Genomic DNA, 21,293 nt, shown 5'->3' with positions numbered 1-21,293 from the left:
TAACCAGGTGAGGACACACAGGGGCGCTACTCTTTAATCCCTGCACTACTTAACACACGAACCTCCTGGTAGGTTCACAAGTATACCCCTTACCGACAAAACGCCTACACATGAACTTATTACAGGTAGTTTTCCTTACCGCGACACCTCGAAGCATGTTACATACTCAGGTCTATCTGCTCTACATATCACTACCCCGCCAGACATAACAACATATATCTGTGCAGTCCGTCTTGTCTTGTGTTGTCACTGAACTACTCCCTCACACTTTTGTGAAATCATACCAAACTTCCGGTATGCACCTATCTCTCCCGTCGGTATGTCCTCAGGGTATTTTTAGAAAAAAATTCCAATTTTTAAATTATTTTTTGGGGGAATTTTTTTGGGGAATTTTTTTTTCCCGAACTGCAATTGTTTATAAAATGTGATATCACATATATTACAAATACATTTGTGCATTATGATTGTTGGAATTATAAATTGGTGTAAACCATGACAAAACAGCAACTCAGGTACAGTCATTTATCTATACACAAAGAATTAAGTTAAGCACCCCCCCCGTTTTTTTACAACCTCGCACATTACAAGTTTGTTGTCGTCAAAACAGTGTAATATACCCATGATATTGCTATATTTTCTGGAGAAGTGATATTATGGTCACATAAAAACATAACAATCATGCCGTTTTCAATATTTTATTCTGAATAATTTAAGGTGAAAATTTTTGGGAATTTTAGGCATATTTTCACCTCAATTTAAGTATGGAGCTATAGGTCCATCACGGACAGTGTGGATGACGTTTATGTTTTCTAACGTACAGTCATTGTTCTGAGAAGACCTCTAGCGATCTTTGCGTCAATAACGTGTGTAGGACCCACGTGATCGGATCACTGACTCAACCCTACGTCTCATAGACCCTGTAAGCCGTCGTATGCGTTGCTGTGGCAGGTTGTTCCATTCCCGATGTAATGCACGTTCCAATTCATCCAGATTGGCTATTGGAGGGACCATCTTCGCAATTTGTCGTCCCAACATGTCCCAAACGTGCTCGAAGGGGTTCAGGTTCAGGACAGGATTAGGGGGTGCTTAACTTAATTCTTTGTGTAGGGGTGCTTAACTTAATTCTTTGTGTATATATATCTACATATCTGGGCAGTGTCTGTTGTCACTGAACTACTCCCTGAAACTTTTGTTTCCGTGGTTGTGAAGTGTTTTTAATAACGTGGTGGTGGTTTTGAATCACATGATGGTGAGGTATTTTGATTTATGTGGTGGGGAGGTGTTTTTAAATCACGTGGCTGTGAGGTGTTTTTAATTTCGTGTTTCGTGGCTGTGAGGTGTTTTTTTAATTTCGTGGCTGTGAGGTGTTTTTTTTTATTTCGGGGCTGTGAGGTGTTTTTTTAATTTCGTGGCTGTGACGTGTTTTTTTTATTTCGTGGCTGTGAGGTGTTTTTTTAATTTCGTGGGTGAGGTGTTTTTTTTATTTCGCGGCTGTGAGGTGTTTTTAATTTCGTGGCTGTGAGGTGTTTTTAATTTCGTGGCTGTGAGGTGTTTTTAATTTCGTGGCTGTGAGGTGTTTTTAATTTCGTGGCGGAGGTTTTTTTTAATTTTGTGGCGGTGAGGTGTTTTTAATTTTGTGGCTGTGAGGTGTTTTTAATTTCGTGGCTGTGAGGTGTTTTTAATTTCGTGGCTGTGAGGTGTTTTTAATTTCGTGGCTGTGAGGTGTTTTTAATTTCGTGGCTGTGAGGTGTTTTTAATTTCGTGGCTGTGAGGTGTTTTTAATTTCGTGGCTGTGAGGTGTTTTTAATTTCGTGTTTCGTGGGTGTGAGGTGTTTTTAATTTCATGTTTCGTGGCTGTGAGGTGTTTTTAATTTTGTGGCTGTGAGGTGTTTTCAATTTCGTGGCTGTGAGGTGTTTTTATTATGTGTTTTATGGCTGTAAGGTGTTTTCAATGTTGTGGTGGTGAGGTGTTTTTATTACGTGTTTTATGGCTGTAAGGTGTTTTCAATGTTGTGGTGGTGAGGTGTTTTTATTACGTGTTTTATGGCTGTGAGGTGTTTTCAATTTCGTGGTGGTGAGGTGTTTTTAATTTTGTGGCTGTGAGGTGCTTTTATTACATGTTTTATGGCTGTGAGGTGTTTTGAATTTCGTGGTGGTGAGGTGTTTTTAATTTCGTGGCTGTGGGGTGTTTTTAATTTCATGGTGGTGAGGTGTTTTTATTTTCGTGGCTGTGGGGTGTTTTTATTACGTGTTTTATGGCTGTGAGGTGTTTTCAATTTTGTGGTGGTGAGGTGTTTTCAATTTCGTGGAGTTGTGAGGTGTTTTAAAATACTTGGTGGTGAGGTGTTTTAAATTATATGGTGGTGGGGTGTTTTTAATTTAGTGGCTGAGGTGATTTTAATTTTGTGGCTGTGAGGTGTTTTTAATTTTGTGGCTGTGAGGTGTTTTTAATTTTGTGGGTGTGAGGTGATTTTAATTTCGTGGGTGTGAGGTGTTTTTAATTTTGTGGGTGTATGGTGTTTTTAATTTTGTGGGTGTGAGGTGTTTTTAATTTTGTGGCTGTGAGGTGTTTTCAATTTCGTGGTGGTGAGGTGTTTTCAATTTCGTGGTGGTGAGGTGTTTTAAAATACTTGGTGGTGAGGTGTTTTAAATTTATGTGGTGGTGAGGTGTTTTAAATTATGTGGTGTTGAGGTGTTTTTAATTTAGTGGCTGAGGTGTTTTTAATTTTGTGGCTGTGAGGTGTTTTTAATTTTGTGGCTGTGAGGTGATTTTAATTTTGTGGGTGTGAGGTGTTTTTAATTTTGTGGGTGTGAGGTGTTTTTAATTTCATGGCTGTGAGGTGTTTTTAATTTTGTGGTTGTGAGGTGTTTTTAATTTCGTGGCTGTGGGGTGTTTTCAATTTCGTGGCTGTGAGGTGTTTTCAATTTTGTGGCTGTGAGGTGTTTTTAATTTCGTGTTTCGTGGCTGTGAGGTGTTTTAAATTTCGTGGCTGTGAGGTGTTTTAAATTTCGTGGCTGTGAGGTGTTTTAAATTTCGTGGCTGTGAGGTGTTTTAAATTTCGTGGCTGTGAGGTGTTTTAAATTTCGTGGCTGTGAGGTGTTTTAAATTTCGTGGCTGTGAGGTGTTTTTATTACGTGTTTTATGGCTGTGAGGTGTTTTCAATTTCGTGGTGGTGAGGTGTTTTTAATTTCGTGGCTGTGAGGTGTTTTTATTACGTGTTTTATGGCTGTGAGGTGTTTTTAATTTCGTGGCTGTGAGGTGTTTTTAATTTCGTGGCTGTGAGGTGTTTTTAATTTCGTGTTTCGTGGCTGTGAGGTGTTTTTAATTTCATGTTTCGTGGCTGTGAGGTGTTTTTAATTTTGTGGCTGTGAGGTGTTTTCAATTTCGTGGCTGTGAGGTGTTTTTATTATGTGTTTTATGGCTGTAAGGTGTTTTCAATGTTGTGGTGGTGAGGTGTTTTTATTACGTGTTTTATGGCTGTAAGGTGTTTTCAATGTTGTGGTGGTGAGGTGTTTTTATTACGTGTTTTATGGCTGTGAGGTGTTTTCAATTTCGTGGTGGTGAGGTGTTTTTAATTTTGAGGCTGTGAGGTGTTTTTATTACATGTTTTATGGCTGTGAGGTGTTTTGAATTTCGTGGTGGTGAGGTGTTTTTAATTTCGTGGCTGTGGGGTGTTTTTAATTTCATGGTGGTGAGGTGTTTTTATTTTCGTGGCTGTGGGGTGTTTTTATTACGTGTTTTATGGCTGTGAGGTGTTTTCAATTTTGTGGTGGTGAGGTGTTTTCAATTTCGTGGAGTTGTGAGGTGTTTTAAAATACTTGGTGGTGAGGTGTTTTCAATTATGTGGTGGTGGGGTGTTTTTAATTTAGTGGCTGAGGTGATTTTAATTTTGTGGCTGTGAGGTGTTTTTAATTTTGTGGCTGTGAGGTGTTTTTAATTTTGTGGCTGTGAGGTGATTTTAATTTCGTGGGTGTGAGGTGTTTTTAATTTTGTGGGTGTGAGGTGTTTTTAATTTTGTGGGTGTGAGGTGTTTTTAATTTTGTGGCTGTGAGGTGTTCTTAATTTTGTGGCTGTGAGGGGTTTTTAATGTTGTGGCTGTGAGGTGTTTTTAATTTTGCGGCTGTGAGGTGTTTTTTATTTCGTGTTTCGTGGCTGTGAGGTGTTTTTAATTACGTGCTTTGTGTCTGTGAGGTGTTTTTAATTTTGTGGCTGTGAAATGTTTTTATTACGTGTTTTATGGCTGTAAGGTGTTTTCAATTTTGTGGTGGTGAGGTGTTTTTATTACATGTTTTATGGCTGTGAGGTGTTTTCAATTTCGTGGTGGTGAGGTGTTTTTAATTTCGTGGCTGTGAGGTGTTTTTATTACGTGTTTTATGGCTGTGAGGTGTTTTGAATTTCATGGTGGTGAGGTGTTTTTAATTTTGTGGCTGTGAGGTATTTTTATTACGTGTTTTATGGCTGTGAGGTGTTTTCAATTTTGTGGTGGTGAGGTGTTTTTATTACGTGTTTTATGGCTTTTAGGTGTTTTCAATTTTGTGGTGGTGAGGTGTTTTCAATTTCGTGGTGGTGAGGTGTTTTAAAATCCTTGGTTTGGTAGTGAGGTGTTTTAAATTATGTGGTGGTGAGGTGTTTTTAATTTCGTGGCTGAGGTGATTTTAATTTTGTGGCTGTGAGGTGTTTTTAATTTTGTGGCTGAGGTGATTTTAATTTTGTGGGTGTGAGGTGTTTTTAATTTCGTGGCTGTGAGGTGTTTTTAATTTTGTGGCTGTGAGGTGTTTTTGATTTTGTGGCTGTGAGGTATTTTTAATTTTGTGGGTGTGAGGTGTTTTTACTTTCGTGGCTGTGAGGTGTTTTTAATTTCGTGTTTCGTGGGTGTGAGGTGTTTTTAATTTCATGTTTCGTGGCTGTGAGGTGTTTTTAATTTTGTGGCTGTGAGGTGTTTTCAATTTCGTGGCTGTGAGGTGTTTTTAATTTCGTGGCTGTGAGGTGTTTTTAATTTCGTGGCTGTGAGGTGTTTTTAATTTCGTGTTTCGTGGGTGTGAGGTGTTTTTAATTTCATGTTTCGTGGCTGTGAGGTGTTTTTAATTTTGTGGCTGTGAGGTGTTTTCAATTTCGTGGCTGTGAGGTGTTTTTATTATGTGTTTTATGGCTGTAAGGTGTTTTCAATGTTGTGGTGGTGAGGTGTTTTTATTACGTGTTTTATGGCTGTAAGGTGTTTTCAATGTTGTGGTGGTGAGGTGTTTTTATTACGTGTTTTATGGCTGTGAGGTGTTTTCAATTTCGTGGTGGTGAGGTGTTTTTAATTTTGTGGCTGTGAGGTGTTTTTATTACATGTTTTATGGCTGTGAGGGGTTTTGAATTTCGTGGTGGTGAGGTGTTTTTAATTTCGTGTCTGTGGGGTGTTTTTAATTTCATGGTGGTGAGGTGTTTTTATTTTCGTGGCTGTGGGGTGTTTTTATTACGTGTTTTATGGCTGTGAGGTGTTTTCAATTTTGTGGTGGTGAGGTGTTTTCAATTTCGTGGAGTTGTGAGGTGTTTTAAAATACTTGGTGGTGAGGTGTTTTAAATTATATGGTGGTGGGGTGTTTTTAATTTAGTGGCTGAGGTGATTTTAATTTTGTGGCTGTGAGGTGTTTTTAATTTTGTGGCTGTGAGGTGTTTTTAATTTTGTGGGTGTGAGGTGTTTTTAATTTCGTGGGTGTGAGGTGTTTTTAATTTTGTGGGTGTATGGTGTTTTTAATTTTGTGGGTGTGAGGTGTTTTTAATTTTGTGGCTGTGAGGTGTTTTCAATTTCGTGGCGGTGAGGTGTTTTCAATTTCGTGGTGGTGAGGTGTTTTAAAATACTTGGTGGTGAGGTGTTTTGAATTTCGTGGTGGTGAGGTGTTTTTAATTTCGTGGCTGTGGGGTGTTTTCAATTTCGTGGCTGTGAGGTGTTTTCAATTTTGTGGCTGTGAGGTGTTTTTAATTTCGTGTTTCGTGGCTGTGAGGTGTTTTAAATTTCGTGGCTGTGAGGTGTTTTAAATTTCGTGGCTGTGAGGTGTTTTAAATTTCGTGGCTGTGAGGTGTTTTAAATTTCGTGGCTGTGAGGTGTTTTAAATTTCGTGGCTGTGAGGTGTTTTAAATTTCGTGGCTGTGAGGTGTTTTAAATTTCGTGGCTGTGAGGTGTTTTAAATTTCGTGGCTGTGAGGTGTTTTAAATTTCGTGGCTGTGAGGTGTTTTTATTACGTGTTTTATGGCTGTGAGGTGTTTTCAATTTCGTGGTGGTGAGGTTTTTAATTTCGTGGCTGTGAGGTGTTTTTATTACGTGTTTTATGGCTGTGAGGTGTTTTTAATTTCGTGGCTGTGAGGTGTTTTTAATTTCGTGGCTGTGAGGTGTTTTTAATTTCGTGTTTCGTGGCTGTGAGGTGTTTTTAATTTCATGTTTCGTGGCTGTGAGGTGTTTTTAATTTTGTGGCTGTGAGGTGTTTTCAATTTCGTGGCTGTGAGGTGTTTTTATTATGTGTTTTATGGCTGTAAGGTGTTTTCAATGTTGTGGTGGTGAGGTGTTTTTATTACGTGTTTTATGGCTGTAAGGTGTTTTCAATGTTGTGGTGGTGAGGTGTTTTTATTACGTGTTTTATGGCTGTGAGGTGTTTTCAATTTCGTGGTGGTGAGGTGTTTTTAATTTTGAGGCTGTGAGGTGTTTTTATTACATGTTTTATGGCTGTGAGGTGTTTTGAATTTCGTGGTGGTGAGGTGTTTTTAATTTCGTGGCTGTGGGGTGTTTTTAATTTCATGGTGGTGAGGTGTTTTTATTTTCGTGGCTGTGGGGTGTTTTTATTACGTGTTTTATGGCTGTGAGGTGTTTTCAATTTTGTGGTGGTGAGGTGTTTTCAATTTCGTGGAGTTGAGGTGTTTTAAAATACTTGGTGGTGAGGTGTTTTCAATTATGTGGTGGTGGGGTGTTTTTAATTTAGTGGCTGAGGTGATTTTAATTTTGTGGCTGTGAGGTGTTTTTAATTTTGTGGCTGTGAGGTGTTTTTAATTTTGTGGCTGTGAGGTGATTTTAATTTCGTGGGTGTGAGGTGTTTTTAATTTTGTGGGTGTGAGGTGTTTTTAATTTTGTGGGTGTGAGGTGTTTTTAATTTTGTGGCTGTGAGGGGTTTTTAATTTTGTGGCTGTGAGGTGTTTTTAATTTTGTGGCTGTGAGGTGTTTTTTATTTCGTGTTTCGTGGCTGTGAGGTGTTTTTAATTACGTGCTTTGTGTCTGTGAGGTGTTTTTAATTTTGTGGCTGTGAAATGTTTTTATTACGTGTTTTATGGCTGTAAGGTGTTTTCAATTTTGTGGTGGTGAGGTGTTTTTATTACATGTTTTATGGCTGTGAGGTGTTTTCAATTTCGTGGTGGTGAGGTGTTTTTAATTTCGTGGCTGTGAGGTGTTTTTATTACGTGTTTTATGGCTGTGAGGTGTTTTGAATTTCATGGTGGTGAGGTGTTTTTAATTTTGTGGCTGTGAGGTATTTTTATTACGTGTTTTATGGCTGTGAGGTGTTTTCAATTTTGTGCTGGTGAGGTGTTTTTATTACGTGTTTTATGGCTTTTAGGTGTTTTCAATTTTGTGGTGGTGAGGTGTTTTCAATTTCGTGGTGGTGAGGTGTTTTAAAATCCTTGGTTTGGTAGTGAGGTGTTTTAAATTATGTGGTGGTGAGGTGTTTTTAATTTCGTGGCTGAGGTGATTTTAATTTTGTGGCTGTGAGGTGTTTTTAATTTTGTGGCTGAGGTGATTTTAATTTTGTGGGTGTGAGGTGTTTTTAATTTCGTGGCTGTGAGGTGTTTTTAATTTTGTGGCTGTGAGGTGTTTTTGATTTTGTGGCTGTGAGGTGTTTTTGATTTTGTGGCTGTGAGGTGTTTTTAATTTTGTGGGTGTGAGGTGTTTTTAATTTCGTGGCTGTAAGGTGTTTTTAATTTTGTGGCTGTGAGGTGTTTTTAATTTTGTGGGTGTGAGGTGTTTTTACTTTCTTGGCTGTGAGGTGTTTTTAATTTCGTGGCTGTGAGGTGTTTTTAATTTTGTGGTTGTGAGGTGTTTTTAATTTTGTGGCTGTGAGGTGTTTTTAATTTCGTGTTTCGTGGCTGTGAGGTGTTTTTAATTTCGTGTTTCGTGGCTGTGAGGTGTTTTTAATTCCGTGCTTCGTGGGTGTGAGGTGTTTTTAATTTTGTGGCTGTGAAATGTTTTTATTACGTGTTTTATGGCTGTAAGGTGTTTTCAATTTTGTGGTGGTGAGGTGTTTTTAATACGTGTTTTATGGCTGTGAGGTGTTTTCAATTTTGTGGTGGTGAGGTGTTTTAAATTTCGTGGCTGTGATGTGTTTTTAATTTCGTGGTGGTGAGGTGTTTTTATTTTTGTGGATGTGAGGTGTTTTTATTACGTGTTTTATGGCTGTGAGGTGTTTTCAATTTCGTGGTGGTGAGGTGTTTTCAATTTCGTGGTGGTGAGGTGTTTTAAAATACTTGGTGGTGAGGTGTTTTAAATTATGTGGTGGTGAGGTGTTTTAAATTATGTGGTGTTGAGGTGTTTTTAATTTTGTGGCTGTGAGGTGTTTTTAATTTTGTGGCTGTGAGGTGATTTTAATTTCGTGGGTGTGAGGTGTTTTTAATTTTGTGGGTGTGAGGTGTTTTTAATTTCATGGCTGTGAGGCGTTTTTAATTTTGTGGCTGTGAGGTGTTTTTAATTTCGTGGCTGTGGGGTGTTTTCAATTTCGTGGCTGTGAGGTGTTTTTAATTTCGTGGCTGTGGGGTGTTTTTAATTTCGTGTTTCGTGGCTGTGAGGTGTTTTTAATTATGCGTTTCGTGGCTGTGAGGTGTTTTAAATTTCGTGGCTGTGAGGTGTTTTAAATTTCGTGGCTGTGAGGTGTTTTAAATTTCGTGGCTGTGAGGTGTTTTAAATTTCGTGTTTTATGGCTGTGAGGTGTTTTCAATTTCGTGGTGGTGAGGTGTTTTTAATTTTGTGGCTGTGAGGTGTTTTTATTACGTGTTTTATGGCTGTGAGGTGTTTTCAATTACGTGGTGGTGAGGTGTTTTTAATTTTGAGGCTGTGAGGTGTTTTTATTACGTGCTTTATGGCTGTGAGGTGTTTTCAATTTCGTGGGGGTGAGGTGTTTTCAATTTCGTGGTGGTGAGGTGTTTTAAAATACTTGGTGGTGAGGTGTTTTAAAATACTTGGTGGTGAGGTGTTTTAAAATACTTGGTGGTGAGGTGTTTTAAAATACTTGGTGGTGAGGTGTTTTAAAATACTTGGTGGTGAGGTGTTTTAAATTATATGGTGGTGGGGTGTTTTTAATTTAGTGGCTGAGGTGATTTTAATTTTGTGGCTGTGAGGTGTTTTTAATTTTGTGGCTGTGAGGTGTTTTTAATTTTGTGGGTGTGAGGTGTTTTTAATTTCGTGGGTGTGAGGTGTTTTTAATTTTGTGGGTGTATGGTGTTTTTAATTTTGTGGGTGTGAGGTGTTTTTAATTTTGTGGCTGTGAGGTGTTTTCAATTTCGTGGCGGTGAGGTGTTTTCAATTTCGTGGTGGTGAGGTGTTTTAAAATACTTGGTGGTGAGGTGTTTTAAATTTATGTGGTGGTGAGGTGTTTTAAATTATGTGGTGTTGAGGTGTTTTTAATTTAGTGGCTGAGGTGTTTTTAATTTTGTGGCTGTGAGGTGTTTTTAATTTTGTGGCTGTGAGGTGATTTTAATTTCGTGGGTGTGAGGTGTTTTTAATTTTGTGGGTGTGAGGTGTTTTTAATTTCATGGCTGTGAGGTGTTTTTAATTTTGTGGTTGTGAGGTGTTTTTAATTTCGTGGCTGTGGGGTGTTTTCAATTTCGTGGCTGTGAGGTGTTTTCAATTTTGTGGCTGTGAGGTGTTTTTAATTTCGTGTTTCGTGGCTGTGAGGTGTTTTAAATTTCGTGGCTGTGAGGTGTTTTAAATTTCGTGGCTGTGAGGTGTTTTAAATTTCGTGGCTGTGAGGTGTTTTAAATTTCGTGGCTGTGAGGTGTTTTAAATTTCGTGGCTGTGAGGTGTTTTAAATTTCGTGGCTGTGAGGTGTTTTTATTACGTGTTTTATGGCTGTGAGGTGTTTTCAATTTCGTGGTGGTGAGGTTTTTAATTTCGTGGCTGTGAGGTGTTTTTATTACGTGTTTTATGGCTGTGAGGTGTTTTTAATTTCGTGGCTGTGAGGTGTTTTTAATTTCGTGGCTGTGAGGTGTTTTTAATTTCGTGTTTCGTGGCTGTGAGGTGTTTTTAATTTCATGTTTCGTGGCTGTGAGGTGTTTTTAATTTTGTGGCTGTGAGGTGTTTTCAATTTCGTGGCTGTGAGGTGTTTTTATTATGTGTTTTATGGCTGTAAGGTGTTTTCAATGTTGTGGTGGTGAGGTGTTTTTATTACGTGTTTTATGGCTGTAAGGTGTTTTCAATGTTGTGGTGGTGAGGTGTTTTTATTACGTGTTTTATGGCTGTGAGGTGTTTTCAATTTCGTGGTGGTGAGGTGTTTTTAATTTTGAGGCTGTGAGGTGTTTTTATTACATGTTTTATGGCTGTGAGGTGTTTTGAATTTCGTGGTGGTGAGGTGTTTTTAATTTCGTGGCTGTGGGGTGTTTTTAATTTCATGGTGGTGAGGTGTTTTTATTTTCGTGGCTGTGGGGTGTTTTTATTACGTGTTTTATGGCTGTGAGGTGTTTTCAATTTTGTGGTGGTGAGGTGTTTTCAATTTCGTGGAGTTGAGGTGTTTTAAAATACTTGGTGGTGAGGTGTTTTCAATTATGTGGTGGTGGGGTGTTTTTAATTTAGTGGCTGAGGTGATTTTAATTTTGTGGCTGTGAGGTGTTTTTAATTTTGTGGCTGTGAGGTGTTTTTAATTTTGTGGCTGTGAGGTGATTTTAATTTCGTGGGTGTGAGGTGTTTTTAATTTTGTGGGTGTGAGGTGTTTTTAATTTTGTGGGTGTGAGGTGTTTTTAATTTTGTGGCTGTGAGGGGTTTTTAATTTTGTGGCTGTGAGGTGTTTTTAATTTTGTGGCTGTGAGGTGTTTTTTATTTCGTGTTTCGTGGCTGTGAGGTGTTTTTAATTACGTGCTTTGTGTCTGTGAGGTGTTTTTAATTTTGTGGCTGTGAAATGTTTTTATTACGTGTTTTATGGCTGTAAGGTGTTTTCAATTTTGTGGTGGTGAGGTGTTTTTATTACATGTTTTATGGCTGTGAGGTGTTTTCAATTTCGTGGTGGTGAGGTGTTTTTAATTTCGTGGCTGTGAGGTGTTTTTATTACGTGTTTTATGGCTGTGAGGTGTTTTGAATTTCATGGTGGTGAGGTGTTTTTAATTTTGTGGCTGTGAGGTATTTTTATTACGTGTTTTATGGCTGTGAGGTGTTTTCAATTTTGTGCTGGTGAGGTGTTTTTATTACGTGTTTTATGGCTTTTAGGTGTTTTCAATTTTGTGGTGGTGAGGTGTTTTCAATTTCGTGGTGGTGAGGTGTTTTAAAATCCTTGGTTTGGTAGTGAGGTGTTTTAAATTATGTGGTGGTGAGGTGTTTTTAATTTCGTGGCTGAGGTGATTTTAATTTTGTGGCTGTGAGGTGTTTTTAATTTTGTGGCTGAGGTGATTTTAATTTTGTGGGTGTGAGGTGTTTTTAATTTCGTGGCTGTGAGGTGTTTTTAATTTTGTGGCTGTGAGGTGTTTTTGATTTTGTGGCTGTGAGGTGTTTTTGATTTTGTGGCTGTGAGGTGTTTTTAATTTTGTGGGTGTGAGGTGTTTTTACTTTCGTGGCTGTGAGGTGTTTTTAATTTCGTGGCTGTAAGGTGTTTTTAATTTTGTGGCTGTGAGGTGTTTTTAATTTTGTGGGTGTGAGGTGTTTTTACTTTCGTGGCTGTGAGGTGTTTTTAATTTCGTGGCTGTGAGGTGTTTTTAATTTTGTGGCTGTGAGGTGTTTTTAATTTTGTGGCTGTGAGGTGTTTTTAATTTCGTGTTTCGTGGCTGTGAGGTGTTTTTAATTTCGTGTTTCGTGGCTGTGAGGTGTTTTTAATTCCGTGCTTCGTGGGTGTGAGGTGTTTTTAATTTTGTGGCTGTGAAATGTTTTTATTACGTGTTTTATGGCTGTAAGGTGTTTTCAATTTTGTGGTGGTGAGGTGTTTTTAATACGTGTTTTATGGCTGTGAGGTGTTTTCAATTTTGTGGTGGTGAGGTGTTTTAAATTTCGTGGCTGTGATGTGTTTTTAATTTCGTGGTGGTGAGGTGTTTTTATTTTTGTGGATGTGAGGTGTTTTTATTACGTGTTTTATGGCTGTGAGGTGTTTTCAATTTCGTGGTGGTGAGGTGTTTTCAATTTCGTGGTGGTGAGGTGTTTTAAAATACTTGGTGGTGAGGTGTTTTAAATTATGTGGTGGTGAGGTGTTTTAAATTATGTGGTGTTGAGGTGTTTTTAATTTCGTGGCTGAGGTGTTTTTAATTTTGTGGCTGTGAGGTGATTTTAATTTCGTGGGTGTGAGGTGTTTTTAATTTTGTGGGTGTGAGGTGTTTTTAATTTCATGGCTGTGAGGCGTTTTTAATTTTGTGGCTGTGAGGTGTTTTTAATTTCGTGGCTGTGGGGTGTTTTCAATTTCGTGGCTGTGAGGTGTTTTTAATTTCGTGGCTGTGGGGTGTTTTTAATTTCGTGTTTCGTGGCTGTGAGGTGTTTTTAATTATGCGTTTCGTGGCTGTGAGGTGTTTTAAATTTCGTGGCTGTGAGGTGTTTTAAATTTCGTGGCTGTGAGGTGTTTTAAATTTCGTGGCTGTGAGGTGTTTTAAATTTCGTGGCTGTGAGGTGTTTTAAATTTCGTGTTTTATGGCTGTGAGGTGTTTTCAATTTCGTGGTGGTGAGGTGTTTTTAATTTCGTGGCTGTGAGGTGTTTTTATTACGTGTTTTATGGCTGTGAGGTGTTTTCAATTACGTGGTGGTGAGGTGTTTTTAATTTTGAGGCTGTGAGGTGTTTTTATTACGTGCTTTATGGCTGTGAGGTGTTTTCAATTTCGTGGGGGTGAGGTGTTTTCAATTTCGTGGTGGTGAGGTGTTTTAAAATACTTGGTGGTGAGGTGTTTTAAAATACTTGGTGGTGAGGTGTTTTAAAATACTTGGTGGTGAGGTGTTTTAAAATACTTGGTGGTGAGGTGTTTTAAAATACTTGGTGGTGAGGTGTTTTAAATTATGTGGTGGTGAGGTTTTAAATTATGTGGTGGTGAGGTGTAATCGTCCCAAACTTCCAGTCTGCACCTACCCCTCCCGTATGTATGTGCTGAGGGGTTCTTTTTTAATTGTTTTTTTTTTTTCAACTTAAATCTTCAACCTAAATTGCTTATAAAAATGTAATATCACAAACACGACAAATAAATTCGTGCAAAATAATTGTTTGCATTATGATTGGTGTAAATCATGACAACACAACAACTCAGGTACAGTCATTATCCTCAGCTAAAATAAGCCCACTCCTTAGTAACGACACGTTGTGAGGCGAGCGCAGCGAGCCGAGCCAAGCTCGTATATATATGTGTGGAGCTCAATACATGGAGCTGGATGAAATTTAAGCCAAAAAAGAGCAGGTGTCTTTCAATGAGGAAAGGTAAAAGTAAAAGCTTTATTTTGTTGTGGCTGGGGATAGAATCCCAACATTGAATGAACAGCCAGTTAAGAGTCCTCCGGGAAGATGGTATGCACAACCGTTAATAGATAGGCATTGAGGAATCCAGGTCCAGAGGCAACTGGTGAAAGGGCTGTCTACAATTGATGGTTGTAGCTTGCCAGGGTTGTAAGATATGATGCTATCAATTTGGGTTGTTGCCTCGTGTCTTATGGCCTCTACAAATATATAAGATTGCTCTGACAAGAGTGGAGAGGATGGAGAAGACCGTCAATTCATACATTCAGAAATGGTTGGGTTTGCCAAAAATGTAAGCTGGTCTGATTTTATACAGCAGAGGTAAAAAGATAAAGCCGCCATTTAGGTCACTAGCTGAAGAATACAAGATTGGGAAAGCCAGATTCCAAATGATGCTTTCGATTCAAAATATCCAGTGATCAGTGAACTGGAGCCAAATATACGAAGACAAACTCCGCAACAAGCATAAAGACCTACCATATGACCAGAGATTTTGAGAAGGTCTTTTGTAGATTTTGAGAAGCATATAAACAAATTTTGAGGACATTTATACACTACTAGCTGAGGTACCCGGCTTCGCTTGGGTTGAATAAGAATAATACAAATATATGATGAAAAGAACATGTATATTTTAGAGCAATATCACAGTACATTTCCTACATGACGTTTTGTCAATTTTCAATTTCTCAAAACCTCTTGGTATACAACATTTCTGGTTTTCTTACTTGGTGCCAAGACATAAAGATTGCTTGGTTTTCCAACCCTCGAGCAGCCCACATACAGCTGGCCATGGGAAGTACCCGGCATTGCCGGGCGGGGTAATGGAGGGGAGGAGGAAGGGGAGGGGAGGGGAACGGGGGGGGGAGGGGAGGAGAGGGTGGGGAGGGGAGAAGAGGGGGGGAGGGGAGAAGAGGGGGGGGAGGGGAGAAGAGGAGGGAGGGGGAGGAGGAGAGGGGAGAAGAGGAGGGAGGAGGAGGAGGAGAGGGGGAGGGGGAGGTGGAGGGGGTAGGTGAGGGGGGAGGGGGAGGGGAGGGGGAAGGGGAGGGGAGATGAGGGGGGAGGGGGGGGGAGGGGAGGGGGAGTGGAGGGGGAGGGGGAGGGGGGAACGGCTAGCTTGGCAAGCGATAGCAGGCTTTTTACTTTTATTTTTACCTCAATGAGGGCTATATATATAGTCCGTGCTTGGAGCCTTCAAGTTCAACATAAAGTTTTTTTTAATGAAAAATAATGCAGATGTATAACAATCCACCAATGCAAGTTCAGAAATGAATGCAGATCCTTTACTTTGCGATACAAACGCAATTCCCGCCATTTCCACTCACGATCGAGGCCTCCACAGTGACCGCGCCTCTTCTTCCTCCTACAACTTCGTCTCACTTCTTTCACTCAAAATGCACGAAATTCTGCCGCATGAAATTATGTAGTGGCCTCGTCGGGGGGGTATAAGGTAGATAAGGAAGGCGTTGTAACAGAAGAATCAAAATAAAAGTGGAAGAACATAAGGAAATGGGAGCTATTCTGGACCCACAGCCAAACCCGACAAACCATTGCAATACACCCCGAACGTCTAGCGCCGCCACAAACTTCACCATGGAATTGCAGCTGGCGCAGTTTTTTTAAAACCATTGATATTAAAATAAAACGTAGCCTAAAACCACCGGGATTTTATGCTGATTCCGAATCTGTGTCTAAAACTTTTCTCCGATGTGTAGTTCTTGAGTTATAAGCGGACATACGGACATACAGACATACAGACATACAGACATACAGACATAGACACACACACACACACACACACACACACACACACACACACACACACACACACACACACACACACACACACACACACACACACACACACACACACACACACACACACTCCTCCTTTATATATAGAGATTGAATAATGCTGTATTTGGAAATAGGATGGAAAATGTTAGGAATAGACAAAACATAAGACTTGCTACATCTTGGAAACAAGCATCTAAATTAATTAATAAACCAAGCTTTCAAAGAGCAGAAGTGTTTTTGGAAAACTTTTTGTGCTATTCATATGAATAAAGAGAAAATTACAATGAGTAAACCCATTTATATTGGTACATCAGTTCTTGATTTACCAAAATTGTTAATGTATGATTACTTCCATGACAACCTAAGGAAGAAATACAAAATGGAGTTAATCTACTTTATATGGACACAGACAGCTTTATTTTAGAAATCAAGACCGAAGATGCTTGTGAGGATATGACACAAGGCATCAATATTTATGACAGAAGCAATTACAAACCGAGTAGTAGTCTGTTCTCCACAAAAAAATTAAAAGGTTATTGGGAAATTTAAAGTTGAGCTTGGTGGAAAAATTATGAAAGAATTTGTGGGGTTGAGAGCACAGGCTTATGCTTATAAGTATGCTGCCAAATGGGATTTAAAGAAATTAAAGGGCATAAACAAAAATGTTAAGGAGAGCATAAAGTTCGAACATTATTAGAATTGTTTAACTCTTATGGAAGAAGGGTATAGAAAAATGAATATGATAAGAAGTTATAAACATCAATTATATACAGAACAAGTAAATAAAAAGGCATTTGAAGCGGTTGATAAAATATATATTTTAGAAAAATGGGACATTAGAAAATGGGAAAATGACCCTCCCTTATGGATATAAGAATTAATATATTTGAGAGTTAAGATAAACATAAGTGTGAAGATCAGCATAAGTGTTAAGATAAACATAAATGTTATTTAAGATAAACATAAGTGTTAAGATATTGTTGCAGTTTTTAGAACCTTCACTTTATCAAATTTAGTATCAAAATCCCTTATAAATATCACGTGTACATTTCCCCTTAATTGGCTGTTAATTGAAATGATCGCACCTTCGCTAGTCCATGTACAAGCACGTAGCCAATCATAGGACCTCTCCATAGTTATATCGTTATTCTGTGTTTCAGTTAAGGCTATGTTCCCACGAGTCGATGTTACGTTGCACCAAATCAAATAAGATAGATCCCCCTTTCGATTGCCCCAAAGCCTACATTGCCAGCAGCATGCGCCTACATTTCCAACCGCATTCGCCTCCATTACCCACGTGGTCAGCTCGAAGAGGAAGGGCGTTGCCCGCCAATCGTCATCAGACGGTGGAGCCAGAAAGCCCTTGCCGACCAACCAAAACTCAGTGGGTTTGGCTTGAGAGGGGCGGAGAAAGAAAGATCGAGCAGGTTCGTGAAGGCTCCAGGGCGTGGCTATATAACCCGTTACGGGAAGCCCCCACAAGAGATGAGCGAGGGAGCACGAAGGCAGTTTTCGAAAAGGAAGGCGCTCGAGTCTGTGAAGAGAAACGCGCAACCTGCGGGAGTACGAGTAAGGGAGGCGCTGTTTTCAACCAGCCCTGCCACGTCAAGCTCCGACGCGCTGCTGCGAGCATCCCGGCGGTGTGGACCCGAGGGTGGAGAGTCGGCGGCTGCTCGCTCCCGGCCCGGCCGTTCTGCTGTCCCACCTGACCCTTCTCATCCTTCCAGCCATTCCTGCCTGCCATTCCCTATTCGTGTGAGTCTGTTTGTTCTGTCCTGTGGGTATAAGTTAAGCTTGTTTTTAAGAATTGCACTGTGTCTTCTTTCCCTGTAAATTACATTTCTTTTCTTCTCTTTGATTTTGGTTTGTGTAAATAATTAATAAATACCTGTTCTCCCTTTACTTTGGTTTCTTTCTCATCAGATCGCTTTCGTCCCTTCTGTCAATTGAGTTCCTGTGGTGCGATTTCGGCCAACGCTTATGAATCGGGTTAGTCTTTGCTAACGGCTCGGATTTCGGATTGCTAAACCGCTCGGCAAATTCCATCTTGTCCGGGATTCGAGCGGAGTTACCCACCTGCCTTGTGGAGGGATTGGCGGAGGTGTACGGGAATCCCTTGACCAATCACCTCGGCCAATCCCACCCAACAGGGGAGCGGGGTAGCTTCAGGATCGGAGACGGCCAGTGCAAAATACAAGGGGAATTAGCCCCCCCCCCCCTTTGGTCAGGGGATCGCCGTCCCCGATTCCGTAACAATTGGTGTCGGGGAGTGGGATTTGGACCCGAAGTGCGCTTAACGCACTCAAAATTACGAGCGGCCGAAATTGTTATTAATATTCTAAATTAAATCGCGCCATGGATGATCAAGGCGACCGGATGCCAGTAGGGGAGCTGGAAGAGGGGGTAGAGTCAACCCAGGACCCCAGGGAGGCAGTGGGAATAATGGAGGAGCACAATACGCATTGGGTAGCGGAGGTTTCAGGCGCACCTGATGGCGGCCTCGCGCACGAGGTTTCAGGCGCACAAAATGGCGCCTCGCGCGTGGCTGCTGCAGCCGCGCCCGCGGCGCCGATGGACTGGGGCCTATTCATGGAGAAAATGAGGGCCTTTATGGTCGAGACATGGGAGGGAATGGAAAGCAGAATGGTGGGAGAAATGAGGGACGAGGCGAGGGCTCAGAGAAAGCAATTGGGAAGCCAGATACAAAAATGTGGGGAGACCATGGATCGCATGTCGGGCGAGAGGGTCCCAAGGGTGCACGACGAGGTAACGCGAGTTGAGAAGCACGGGTTGAGAAGCGCAGGTTGAGTGAGTGTGAGCAAAGCACAGCCGGGTGGACCGGGATAGAAATCGCGACACGGGGTGTGAAAAACCCGACGGCCGTCAAATTGGACAGGGCAAATTCAGGTGCAGCGACGGAAAAATATTTAATTCAGAATGCAATGGTTGTAGTTGGAATTGAAATTGAAGAGACGGCAGAGATAGGAATGAAGCAGAAGGAAGAAATGGAAAATGTACAAAGTCTAAGTTCACATCCTGATGCCGTACTTGCTAATCCTTATAAAGATTTGCAGGTGCGCGTGGAGAGGAGGATCCCAAAGGTGAGTCGTGCTGTATATGGTGCTAAGAGGTTTTGCAGGAAGATGTTGGGTGCGAAAAGAATCGCGCGCTTGGGATCCCAGCGTACCGCGGGCGTTTGTGGGAGGTCCGTGGTGCGCTGTGTGAGAGGAAATGGCGCGCGTGTAAGAAAAGAGTGTGCGTCGAGGAGTGAGTGTGTTCCAAAGTGTGGGAGTGATACCGAGTGCGAGAGCGAATGCACGTCGGAGAGTCTGTGTGAAACAGAGTGTACGGAGTGTGACACGGAGAGTGAGTTGGTGGTGGAGCAGGTGCGAGAATGCACGCTTGGAATGGTTGAGAGTGTGCGAGAACGCACACCTGAGTTGGTTGTGGCGCGTGTGCGGGAGGGCACATCGGAGCGCGTGAGTGGGTGGATGCAAGAGTGCATCCCCATGAGTGGTACGGAGTACGTACCGAGGGAGAGTGCGCGAGACGGTGCGCGACGAGGTGTGTTAAGGAAGTGTGCGAACGACGAGTGTGCGCAAGAGGGTGCACGAGAAGTGTGGTGTGTCACAGGGAGTGCGGTGGTGGAATGGACGGAGTGTGTGGAATGTACGGGCGGCGTTGGAACGCCGGGTTTGGAGAGTGTGAAAGGGGTCGCATATGCGTGCGAGCATGTCCGAGGAGCATCGACGTTAAACGGGATAGCGGTTAGACCAACGGTTAGCCAACGCGAGCCCCCGGTCCGTGCCGGGCTGTGGGTATTGCGGGAGCCGGCGGGGATCGGTGCAGCGTCGCTCCTCTTCGGAGCGTCATGCACGATTCGGGCCTGGCCCCGCCCCGCACGGTCGAGTCCGGGCCTTGCCGGGCAAGGCAACCGGTCCGGTTCGAGGGAAGGTAGGAGGGACCGGAGCGGCGCCCCCTTGTGGTTGCAGCGTTCCGGCCGGGTGAGATTGAGCCATCGGGCCGGAGACCGAAAGCCTCCGCGCCGAGATGGTGCGTGGAATCTCGGGCCGAGCATGCCACCTCCCCTGAACCGAATGCCGGACGGACTCAACCTGCAGGCGACCAAACCACCCAAATTCATTGCTCGGCTTTGCGAAGCCGAGTTTTAATGACGTCATGACGTACAGAGAGGCTCAGATATAGCGGACTGTGATGATGATAGTGTTTTGATCCGAAATTGGGATAGTGAATAGGATTGGCAGTAATGATTGGCAAATTTGATGGGCAAAAATGATTGGCAGTGATTGGCAAATTTTGATTTTCAGAAAATTGGATTGGCAAAATTGATAATGGGAGATGCCCGATGTGCAAGGATGGTAAATCCACCATCTCTCACATCCCCCGGGCACATGAGCATTAGTTATGGGGTTTTGGCAGTGCAAGCTCGCCGAGGGAGGGTTTGGATAATGTATAGGGATCTAGAGAAATGACCATAGGTAACTGTTGGGTTAAGTAGCGACATGATACCTGCAGTAGGGGACGTAGCAGATTAGTGGATTATAACGACGGGGGAGCGCAATAGTATCAGGGGCGACTGGGAAGCGCGAGTTTCAGAAGGGGGTAGTTAGATCAGATGATGCTGTGTGTGTGTGTAGAAAAGTATTGAGCAGAGTATTGTGAGTGTGGGTGAGTGCATTGTATTGAATGAAGAAGCCTGGGAGGAAGGAGGGTGCAGGAAGCACCAGGTGTGTGAGCACAGGTGTGCAAGTGAAGAACAGGTGTATGGAGAATGGTTGAATGGAATAACTGGTCTGGGATACATGGAGGATGGAATGGATGGTGTGGAGTGACTATGGTGGAAACTGTGGAGTGGAGTGGTTGGTGCGAAGGAAGTGAATGGGGAGGATGGACCCCCAACACGAATACCCGGGGAGATGGTGCGTAGTTTAAGTTTAAGATGGTAGTTTAAGAGTTAGGTAGAGGGTAGAGGTAAATTGTGGTTGGATATTGGCATCTGTGGTGCATGTGGAAGAATGGTGTTTGGATGGGTGCATTAGTGACGTGGAAATGGCTGGGCGTGTGGCCTGTTAGTGTGTGTAGTTAAATGGGCGCTCCGCCACTGTAAGGATGTCGGCCAGGTGAGGCCGCAGGTAGGCTCTGGGAGCCAGTAGAGTTGTTGTGGATGGGGCCCGAGGATCCGGAGGATGGACCCGGGTAGCCCAGTGCCAGACAGGGCACCGAGGGGGTAAGTGCCAGGGCGGGCCTTCCCCCAGTTAGATAGGTTAGGTAAAGGAGCAGGTAAGCTCGGAGGCAACTGCCGTGGCGGAGGTGTGCAGGTGGGTAGACCTGCTGGGAGAGCCACATGACTCAGCCCAGAAATTGTGCGAAGGCACAGGGAGTTGAATCGGGGGAGTGAGACCCCAAATTGATGAGCACCACAGTTTGGTCAATGGGAGTTTGGTTCTTAAAACCACATAGCGTAAGACAGCCAATGGTTTGGCAGGGAAAGACCCCGGGTAGTGTAAATTGTGTTAAAGTCATTTAGAAGGAAGATAGGATTGAAATCTCCTCGCACCATCTGCATCCACTCACCTGAGGTGACGACAGAACTCCACACCGTGCCATGTGTTGTTGTTTTATTTTTGTGCAAATGTTTTGGAAATGTGAGACGCATCATGACGTGGGTGAGACATTGTGCTGGATGTTCCATCTCTTCCTCCTTAAGAGGGATTGATGATGAATTGGTGATGGCAAATTTAGACATTGGGATTGTAACGAATTTGGTATTAGGGGAGATATGGGGAAGACCTGACGGTAGTGACGAATTTGTAAATGTGTAGGTTTTGTAAATACGGGGT

General features: G+C 42.1%; 1 protein-coding gene and 1 long non-coding RNA gene across 3 annotated transcripts in view; one reads left to right on the top strand and one right to left on the bottom strand.

Moving 5' to 3' along the window:
* LOC137437946 (uncharacterized) overlaps positions 1–21,293 on the bottom strand; it is a 101,923-nt gene that overhangs the window by 47,122 nt on the left and 33,508 nt on the right. The gene's annotated exons all lie outside the window — the stretch shown is intronic.
* LOC144888410 (uncharacterized) lies at positions 6,490–10,652 on the top strand. Its single transcript, XR_013620985.1, has 3 exons — positions 6,490–6,599; positions 10,392–10,478; positions 10,560–10,652. It is a non-coding gene; the product is annotated as an uncharacterized LOC144888410 (long non-coding RNA).

Source organism: Myxine glutinosa, chromosome 12 (assembly GCF_964187855.1).
Source record: "Myxine glutinosa chromosome 12, kmMyxGlut1.1, whole genome shotgun sequence".
Lineage (NCBI taxonomy): Eukaryota > Metazoa > Chordata > Myxini > Myxiniformes > Myxinidae > Myxine > Myxine glutinosa.
This window is presented reverse-complemented; position numbering and strand designations above follow the sequence as displayed.